This window comes from Brassica napus, chromosome C9 (assembly GCF_020379485.1).
Source record: "Brassica napus cultivar Da-Ae chromosome C9, Da-Ae, whole genome shotgun sequence".
In the NCBI taxonomy this organism is placed as follows: domain Eukaryota; kingdom Viridiplantae; phylum Streptophyta; class Magnoliopsida; order Brassicales; family Brassicaceae; genus Brassica; species Brassica napus.
This window is the reverse complement of record NC_063452.1, coordinates 15,399,836-15,410,943: the sequence shown is the minus strand read 5'-3', so window position 1 is coordinate 15,410,943 and position 11,108 is coordinate 15,399,836. Positions and strand designations below refer to the sequence as shown.

General features: G+C 34.1%; 1 non-coding gene across 1 annotated transcript; it reads right to left on the bottom strand.

The window, feature by feature from the left end:
- Positions 1–370: 370 nt before the first annotated feature.
- Positions 371–478, bottom strand: LOC125593704. The gene has a single exon (XR_007329602.1). It is a non-coding gene; the product is annotated as a small nucleolar RNA R71 (small nucleolar RNA).
- Positions 479–11,108: the final 10,630 nt, after the last annotated feature.

Genomic DNA, 11,108 nt, shown 5'->3' with positions numbered 1-11,108 from the left:
CGACCAGGGCACTGGCTGACTACAATCGTCCAGATGAGTACTACGCCAACAGATCAGCTATTCGACTTCCAGAGATTCAGAAGCAGAATTTCGAGCTGAAGCCTCGGTACTACACACTCGTGTCAAAGATACCCTACTCTGGGTTACCGCACGAGCATCTTATGGACCATCTGGAGAGGTTCGAGGATCTTATTGCTGATATTCGTATGGATGGAGTCCCCGAGGACTACCTATTGTGCAAGCTCTTCAAGTATTCTCTGACGGGAGAAGAGATGCCCTGGCTTAAGCAGTTACCCACAAGATATCTAACATCATGGGCCGACATCAAGAATGCTTTCTTATGAAACTTCTTCGATGAGGCACGCGCTGAAGACTTGAGGAGCAAAATCGCTACATTCGCGCAGGAGACTGGAGAGTCTTTCAAAGATGCGTGGATCAGATTCAAGTTCTTCCAGCGAGACTGTCCACACCATGGATTCAACGAAGTGCAATTGTTGAGCACTTTCTTCAGAGGTATCGCCTTGAGGTATCAAATGGCTCTTGATACAGCTAGCGAGGGAAACTTCAACACCAGGAATCGGGTGGATGCTGTGAGACTGATAGAAAATCTAGCAAACAGCAGCAACACCAAGAACACTAACTTTAAGAGGAAGAAGTCTGTTACATCCCTAGGGAATGAGCAGATGGACGAAGTTAGAGCAAAGTTAGATATGGTTCATGAGCTTCTTAGGAAGCAGGTCTGCTCAACTGAAGGAGAAGAAGCTATAGTGATATCTGGCATATTTACATGGTTTTAACCATCATTTCTTGTACATAATGATCATGTAGATTAGGAATTAGGCATATTTAGGGTCCATTTTGCATACATGAGTCTTTATTAGAGGCTAGAGTGTGCTATGGAGTTCTTGGAGGTGTTTAGAGACATTTGTGGTAAAAAAGGGTGAAAGATGATCATGGATGGAGGTCTTAAAGATCTCTTCTGTTTCTAATATTTTGGGAAGACATAGTAAATTGAGTTAGCTTTCCAATGGAAGTGGTTTCAAGTCATTTGGATCTGTATTGGAGGAGTTATGATCAATTTACTGGAGGCATATCAACCCTGACGCGGGTTGGACCAACTCGGGTTCCCTTACCCGGGCGCGAGAAGAGGAAGATGGACGAGAGGGCCGACGCGGGTATATGGACGCGGGTTAGCTTACCTGGGCGGCCTCACCAGAAGCTGGACGAGGAGCTGACGCGGGTTGGACGACGCGGGTTCCGAATGATGACTTCTACCCGAGTCGCGGGTTTTACTTTGGCGATTTTAGACATCTTTTTAGGGTATTTTAGACTTTTTATAGGAAACCATTAGGTTTTCCAAGGACCTATAAATACTCTTGTAATCCCAAAGTTGGGATCTTATCTTATTATCTATCAAATCAAAGACCATTTTGGAAAAAAGATCTAATCTTGATCATAATTTATTATCTTTGCTTGATTATCTTGCTCTCTAATCATGTTTAACCTTGAATCATCCATGGTTTTAGGGTTATTCATGTCTATTAGTGAGTAGACTAATCTTGGATTCATGGGCTAGGGTGATTAAGGGAGATTAGAGAAGATCTAGGATGTTTAGTGTTAGATTTACTTGTTTCATTGCTTGTTGAAGGTTCTCAATGCTATTTTAGTCTTGATCATACTAAAATAGATCTCTAGGAATTTCCTGCCTACAAGGTGTATGATGAAATGCCTGAACCAACTCTTCAATGCTTTTAGCTTGCTTTACCTAAGAGATTAGTTGCTAAAGGAGTTAAGATTGCTATTGGACTTGTTCTCCATGTTTGCTTTAGTAACATTCAACCTAAGAGATTAGATGCTTGAGTTGCTTTACCAAAAGAACATTCATCTAGAGATAGAGCTTGTTTAGCTTAGTGTCAAGGCATAAGGAAAGTGTTTGATTGATACCTTGCCACCCTTAGATTGGATCTACATCACCCGAGATCAAATGCCTAGCCCCATGAGTCCTCTTGCTTCAAATTGAGAAAGAAAGATCATTACTTTATTGCATTAGCTTATTAGTTCTTAGTTCATACCATCTTTAAAACCGGATCGCACTTAGCTTAAGCATGAATTTGCATTCCCTTTGCTTTAGAATCACCTAGGTTTGGTTCGACAATCTTTTATACTACATTGATATGATCTTATACCCTTGAAAAGTCATGCATCATGTAGACATGTAAAGAGAAGAAGATGTGAACTACATTGGAGGTACTGGATTTCAGAGGTCTGGAAACCAGGGTGGAAACAGAAACTTCTTTGGCAATGGTCAGAGGAGCTAGTGAATCTATTACATCTAGTCAGATTATTAAACCAAAAAAAAATCGAAATATGTTACAACAAAAAGATAAAACTACGAATTCCTCTGAAAGATGGAAATTTGATAAGTATCACTTCAGTCAATATCACTTCAATCACTAATATATCCACCACTCTTTTAAAAGAATTATATATATATATATATATCCACCCCTCACTCTGTCACACTTCCTAAAACAATATTTTCATAAAATACGAAAATAGTACAAATTCCACCACTCACACACTTTCCCTCCCTTCCACACCTGTTTTCAACTGTTCTTTTCCTTTCAATTGTACAATATTTTTCTTTTAACGAACTCTAATGAAACCACAATTTTCGGATCCTAACTCTGCGAGACAAAACGACCAAAACGTACATACGGAACTGTAACCAGTTAAATATGACCCCTATGCACAAAACCCAAACTTAGCCCGAATCAATTAACCACAGATTTTTATTGAATTTCATGCATATTGTATTTTATATACCTTTATGTTGATCAGAGCCGTGCCTACTTGAGAATATTTGAAGCACTTGTTTATGTTAAATAACTTTTACAAAAAAAATCATAGGGCATAATATATTTTTGTAATTCCACTTGATAATGTTACCGGTCAGAACAATCGTTTCCTCCCAATCAATAATATGTTTAAAGTTTTTATCATCTAGTTAGTTTTTTAATGAAAGACTCAAATATGTGTTTTTGTAAATTTAAAGAACGATAAACAAGGCAACTAATTTATATAAATTTGATAGTACCATTATTTTAAGAATATTAGCATAAATCTTCATATGCATGTTGTTAATTAAAACATATATCTCTTCGGGCACACTTCTTATAAGTGTAAATGAATGAATTAGCTTAGCAAACAATGTTATGGAACGGCTCATCCATTGAGTTCGAACTATCAATAGATGCTTTGAAGTTGGATACATAGTTTAATAAAATATTTATTTTGTATATTTTGGATTTTATATTGGTAGTAATTTTTTGTTATATATTCCATCATTAACATTTTAACTGTCGTTTTACGCATACAGATTAATAAAATATTTAGTTTTGTATATTTTCTAAATAAAAAAATTATTAACTATGCATCTAATCATATTTTAATCAATATAAAATAAACATGAGCTACCAAACTACTATTCCCTAATTACAAATCAAAATCTTTAAATCGGAGCACATACTGCATGATCCGAGCCCAAGAAACAACCGATAACATCAGAATTAGAAATAAGCTTGAGGAAGCAATTATCCCCGCCCTATACTGGCGAACTGAAGGAAGACCAAATCCTATTATATTTCTACCAGATCATACCCCAAAGGTCTATTTGAGCCAAATACTCTTGAACCTCGGAGAATGTTTTGCGTTATTTAATATAAAAATTGTATTTCGTGGGAATCAAAACTACATCTTATATAAAGCCTTTAAATTGACTAATGGCAAAGAAATTTCTACAATTCTACCAAGTTTAGAATGTATTTTGATAAAACTATGCTAGTTACATGCTTAACATATTATTTCATCTTTTACGTACGTTGCTTAAAGTAAAAAAACTTCGAAGGTTTTCTTTGCATACAAATTACAAAAATTAATGAGATGATGGTGCTGTCAAAATAATAATTATACGTTAAAGAGTTTCTAAATTTTAGTTATCCCAATTAATTAGAAGTGCTTGTGGCCTTTGAATCACTTGGCTATGTCGTGTATAATGCCATCCTTGTTCTACTCCACACCACAAATTAAAACTCAAAGGCAAAGACAAAAATAATTTTCCAGTCGTACTTCTATTTTCTAAAATGAATATTGAATCTTCATTTCCGTAATTTTTAAACCAGAGAGATTCAGCGTGTCACAGATACTAAACAAAAACTAAAGAATCTATCATATATTGATAGAAAATTATAACTATAATATTTCAATACAATAATATGATAGTATTTCTCTTCTTCTTCTTCTTTTGTTCAACTGATTGTATTTCTTTATTATATATCTATTATTTTTCTAGTTTTAATGTTTTATCATTTCAATTACAGAAAATCGCATTTTTAATATTGAAAGTGATCGCATTTTTAATCTTGAAAATAATACATACAAGCAATTTAAACATTCAACCACTTTCACAAACAGTTCTATTACTCAAACGGAATTATATCAAACCTCAAACGTGCTTCCCATCAAAAAAAATTGGCAGAACAATAACTCTGTTAGATGACGTGGCATTTTCAAAAGAAATTATTATTAAAATAATAATTATTATTAATTTATTATTTATTATATAATTAAGAAAATAAATAATTTTACACAAATTAAAAAAAATTAATAATTTAGAAAAACTAAAAAATATTTCTTTTGAAAAATAAAAAGATTTTTAATACATTAGATTTTAATAAAAATCTATTATATCTCACAATGCTGTATTTAAAATAAAATATTTTGTCTTAAGTGTAATTTTTGAAAAAATTAATTATTTCTGTTTAACCTTTTCAAAACTCCTTTTTAACATTAAATGGTTTACGATGAGAAATTTTTAACACTTATATTTTAAATTTTAAACTTTAAATTTTAAATTTTTCTTACACTTTTCTTACTTTTAGTTTTTATAATTTAATGTATTAAAATTATTTTATAAATAATAAAATTTAGGTTTTTTAAGTGTTTATTTTTTCTAAATTTAATCAAAATTATACATTTTCTTAATTATATATTAAATAATAAAATGTTAATAATTTTTTAATAATATTTTTAAATGCCATGTCATCTAACAAATTTACTGTTTTGTAAATATGTTTGAGGTTTGATATGATAAGAAAATTAGTTTGAGTGTTATAATTTTTAGCAAAAGTTAAGTTTAAACTGCCTGTGTGTATCATTTTGAAGGTTAAAATGTGATTTTCTCTTTCGATTACTTAATTATGTTTTCACTGTGTATTTGTATATGGCTGTATACTTATATTTGAGCACACCTTGATAAAAAAATAGTCGCCAAACTTATGTTAAAATCTGTTTGTATTGAATACGTGAATTCATATACGATGCGGTATCGAAAATTCAAAGAGAGAATAGTCCCCAAACTTTTGTTAAAATTTATTTCTTTTAAGGCTATGAAAAAGTCAATAGAAATTTGTGTGTATTCATTTAAGGATACGGAAAATTTATTTCTTTTAAGAATATGAAAAGTCCAATAGAAATTTGCGTGTAATTTGCGTGTATTCATTTAAGGTTACGGAGATTCTTTTAAACTTGTATTCTGTGTCTCATGCATACAACAATTGCCGTCTTCTATGATAGTCAATTCCATCTGTTTCTGAAAGTAAGATTTTTTAAACTATGCAAGCTTATTAAAAATTTAATATATATTTATAATTTAATTTATTTTTTACTTTATTATATACTTTCCAATAACTTTCCACCAATTAAATTTAATCAATTCAAATATTCTCAATCAATGTTCCTCAAAAGTATAAAAAAGTAACTTAACAATATAGAAAATCTATATTCGTGGAACAAGAAAAAAATCTAAAACATCTTACTTTCGAGAACGGACGTAGTATTTCGGTTGCTTATGGCTGATGTTTCAGCCATTTTGACTTTTCAGTACCTAATTTTTTTTTTATTTTTAACTTGGCATAATTTATATTTTTTTTCTTGATGTTTCTGTGTTCACATACATTGTGAAAACGATAACTCGGTGGTCGGATGTATAGCTGACAATATTCGCGGTTAGTCAGATACAGGAACTTGTGTTTGAAAACTTTATCCCAATCATTTTAATTATTAGAGGAATTACAAAAAATGTTGTGATACAGGAACTTGTGTTTGAAAACTTTATCCCAATCATTTTAATTATTAGAGGAATTACAAAAAATGTTGTTACCATGTGTATTATTTCTAGACTGTGATCACTGATGTTAAAACAATGGCTTCGATTCTAATTTAACTGCTTGATGGATGATTCACTCAGTCTTTGAAGCAAGGAACTATTTTTTGGCTTATCATCTTAGGATTCAAAAGGTTTTCTTTGTAGATAGTTCATCTTATTTACGTATCTCAAATAAAACATGATGGAGGTTGTCTGCCAGATAAGTGATAAATTGCGTGTGATCCAAGACCGCGTCCCAAGGATGCTGATTGTAGTAGGCGAAGAATGGTCATCATTGGTTACTAATTTATAGAAGTATGGAAATCTCGAATCAGCTCTCTACTGGTAAACAATTGGAGCACCCGTCTTCTCAAGCTTTAACCTTTTACCTATTTTTGGTTTTAGCAGTTCTAGTGAATTTCACAACAAGACGTGTGAGATTTGAAAGTGCGCTAAACAAAAGATGTTTCTCGTACTAGTTTTAATAAATCAACAAATGTTTTTAACTTTATATACTGCGATCCTTAGGAACCATAAAAAAAACTACTTGAATGTATTGACAATGTCGCCAAAAAAAAAAAGAATGTACTGACAATAGTGGACAACTCACAACTACTCTTCAGATTTACATACTTTCGGATAAGACATCAGCTCATGCAACTCTTCAACACTTTATTACTTCACTTAAAAGACAATTTGAGAAAAAAATCAGAAATGATAGTTGAAACAATTCATTTTTTTTCGTGAGACTTCTTGTGTTTCGATCTCCCAACAGAGTGGTCGCATTAAAAAAGCATTGACACAAATTTCAAATTTCGAGGAATATACAGAGTTCTCTATTTTTTGGTAGTATGTAGAATATCTCTTAGAATGTTTTACTCTAAAATACAGTATAAAAGTAAAAATAGAATAGTGCCGCAGATGCTCATAAGTAGTTTTAATTTTGAGATTTTTAGCTGTTACAGGATAGTTGAAAATAGGTGAAAGGGAAGTTTACTCAAATATACAATATTTTAGGATAATTGACTAGAGCCATACATATCTTTTTTTATTACTGGCATTTTTTTAATACCAAACGTGTCTTTTTTTTTACGTTATGAAAAAAACATATTTACAAGAATGCCATTATTTTTCGCTGGCACGTAAGCAAAAACCCGGCGCTACGTAGGAATTATATTCCATGTTTTCATTAAGCCAGCCGTAAATCGCTACATACGTCGTTACGACTGATTTATTTCTACGTGTCGGCTGAATTAATAAAAGCGACTGACTTAAGAGTCACAAGGCTGATTTAAGAACATAAGTCAGCCGGCCGGTACGGCTGAATTACAAAAAATGTGGCTGATTTATGGGATAACGGCTGACTTACAGACAAAGGTTACAGCTGACTTATACATCGGCGGTTTGTTTTCTGGAAAATTTGGCTGAGTTTTAGTTAAGAAACGGCTGAGTTATGTTTCTCCGGCTGAGTTAATGAATATCGACTGGCTGAGTTATTTAATTTACGGCTGACTAATGTGATGTTGTTACGGCTGAGTTTATGTTTAATCGGCCGTAATAGGATGGATTAACAGTAAACTCAGCTCATTTACGGCTGACTTATTAGCGAAAGATTAATTACTAGAATATCATTCGTTTGACGACTGATCTATGTGACGATACGGCTGATTTATCGTTTTTTCATCCTAATTACGGCTGATTACGGATCAAAAGATTAATTACTGAAATAGTATCCACGGTTCGGCTGACTTACATTGTAAATGAGGGCTGATTTACGTAGGCTGAGTTATATATTCGTTTGTCGGCTGATTAACCAATTTTCCATGTCATCCGCCATGTCATCAACTCGGATTTTCCATGTCACTGCTAACGAACTACTTTACAACTACGTTTGTTTGTCTGTTCATCTTTTTCTTCATCTTCTTTATCTATCTATATATCTATCTTCTTCATTTTATTCTTCATCTTTCTCCGAAATCTTATGGATCCGGTAATTATTATTTCTGGTAACTGGATTAAGAAAAACATATATGTATTCAACGCCGACAGTAGAGGGTGTAGAGTTATGCATTTAGATGAGAAAACAAAACATGAAGAACTCGCAAAGTTTGTACTCGATGATTACAGATTGAATGAATTGAGGCATCAGAAAACAATGGCGCACGACACTCCACCAGTTTACGGAGAACAAGGATGGCGAAATGAATCGGAATGACAGAGCAAGAAAGACGGTGAACAGAGCACTATCGTATGGTTTTTTATTAAGTCTGGTTTTGGGTTTTAATGTTTTGTATTACGGCTGGGTTTAGGGTTTTCTTGATTAGTATTACGGCTGAGGTATGAATTTTAATGTTTTCGTATTAGGATTGAGTTATGGTTTTTTATGTTTCTGTGACAAGGCTGAGTTTTGTTCTTAATGTTTTGTGTTACAGCTGAGTGGATGAGTTATGGATTAAATTCCCGCTAAAAAAAACAAAATGTCGCAAAGCGAAACGTCGCGATAATATAACCGTTCTCTGCCTATAAATAATGTGTCTACTCTAACAGTACAACTTTAAACTCTCTATTTTACACAGTTACTCTCTATCTCTATTTTACACAATTACTCTCTATCACCTCTCTCAAAGCAAATGGAATATTTCCCGATTCTTGAAATGCCTGAAGAAATTCAGGCGTTGGTGGTTGAATGTGTGGCCGGTAACTCCTTCCAAGATCTCTATGGCCTTAGAGCATCGTGCAAGTTGATGAAGGCATTAGCATATCGGCGTAGTGTATGCCATTTTTACGATGTATTATCCGTTCCCTGGGGACTCAATATGACTGCTGAGTTGTTGAAAACTTGCTACGCTGAGAGAAATCCAAGTACACTTTATATAAAGGGTGTTCAGTTTGTCTTTACATATAACCTTGAAGAAGAAGGAGTTGCTCTCATGAAGCTTGCAGCGGATGCAGGATATGAGCATGTTGTGTATACACACACAATGACTCGGAAAATCTTTTGGGATGATGATGAGGGGTATTTTGCTCATTTTCCAAGGGATTACGTTATCAGGATCGCCAAATTTGTGCGATCTGTGAAATGGGGATGGTGTTTGTGGCACGGTGACGCGTTCCGCGCAAAGAGGGCCGAGTTCATTTCAGCGGTTGTTCTGTCGTTCTGCAGTTGCCAATGTGCTCCTCTTTTGAGGCGAGAATGTCCCTGCTTGTGGCACATTGATACCACTAAGGATGACAACATGTGTGACCGCTGTTTCTGGATCAAAGAGGTGGGGCAGTTCTTACGTGACTTTGAACCAATTAGTTTGATTATGAACACAATGAAGTGGTGAAGATGCATTGTATCAGAAACCTATATTTTTTGTTCTTTGCTATGCCATTATGTATGTAGAACAACATATTAATGTATGGGTTTACGGCTGAGTTTTCGTTTAATTACGGCTGAGTTATCATTTAATTATGTCTAAGTTATCGTTAATTTACGGCTGAGTTATCGTTTAATTATGTCTGATATATCGTTATTTTACGGCTAAGTTATCGTTTAACTATGTCTGAGTTATCGATAATTTATTGGCTGAGTTATCGTTTAATTATGTCTGAGTTATCGTTAATTTATGCCTTATCAAACTTTGTAAATACTAAAGTATTATCGTCTCCATGTTATAAAAGCCTCGAAATTAATTCTGAGCCGTATTTTCCACACTTTTGAAGCGCCATAATATATCAACACGGTCAAATCAAGAAAGACGAAACGTCCCATTATTATAAGGGACGTTTAATATTATAAAAAGTATTACCATGAATGTTAAATCAGTTTTTAAATACTAAAGTATTATTGTCTCGATGTTATAAAGGCCTCGATATTAGTTCTGAGCCGTATTTTCTACACTTTTGCCGTATTTTCCACACTCAGCCGTCCCATTAATATTAACGGCTGAGTTATATTTTGAGTTAAATAATAAAGTATTACCGTCTCAATCTCTTTGAAGGCGTCGATGTTATATTAACCAACATGGCTGAGTTATCTCAAATATCATTGCTTAGTTATATTAACGTTACATTAATGGATTATTTCCCGATACTTGAATTGCCTGAAGAAATTCAGGCGTTAGTGGTTGAACATCTGGCCAGTAACTCCTTCACAGGTCTATATGGCCTAAGAGCATCATGCAAGTCGATGAAGGCGTTAGCAGAGCGGAGCAGGGTAAACCACTTTTACGATGTGTTATCAGTTCCCAGGAGACTCAATATGCCTCCTGGGTTGTTTAAAACATGCTACGCAGAAAGAAATCCAAGCACACTTTATATGAAGGGTGTACAGTTTTTCTTCACATTTAACCTTCAGGAAGAAGGACTTGCTTTCATGAAGCTTGCAGCGGATGAAGGATATGAGCGTGCTGTGTATACATACGCAATGACTAGAAAAATCTTTTGGGGTGATGAAGAGTATTTTGCTCGTTTTACAAGGGAATCCGTTGACAGGATCGGGAAACTAGTTCGATCTCTAAAATGGGCATGGGGTTTGTCGCACGGTGACGAGTTTCAGGCAAAGAGGAACGAGTTCATTTCAACCGTTGTTCCTTCGTTCTATAGTTGCCAATGTGTTCCTGTTTTGGAGCGAGATTGAGTCTTGTGGTACATTGAAAACAGTAAGGGTGACAAAATGTGTAACCGCTGTTTCTGGATCAAAGAGGTGGGGCTCTTCTTCCGTGAGTTTGAACCGATGAGCGTGATTAGGGACACAAGGGATTTTTAATGTACTTTTCTATGACAATATTACGGCTGGGTTATGTTTTACTTTATGGCTGGGTTGTCTTTTAATTACGGCTGGTTTTTGTTTATGGCTGGGTTCTCTACAATTACGGCTGAGTTTTAATTTCATAATGACCGAGTTATCGTTAATTGG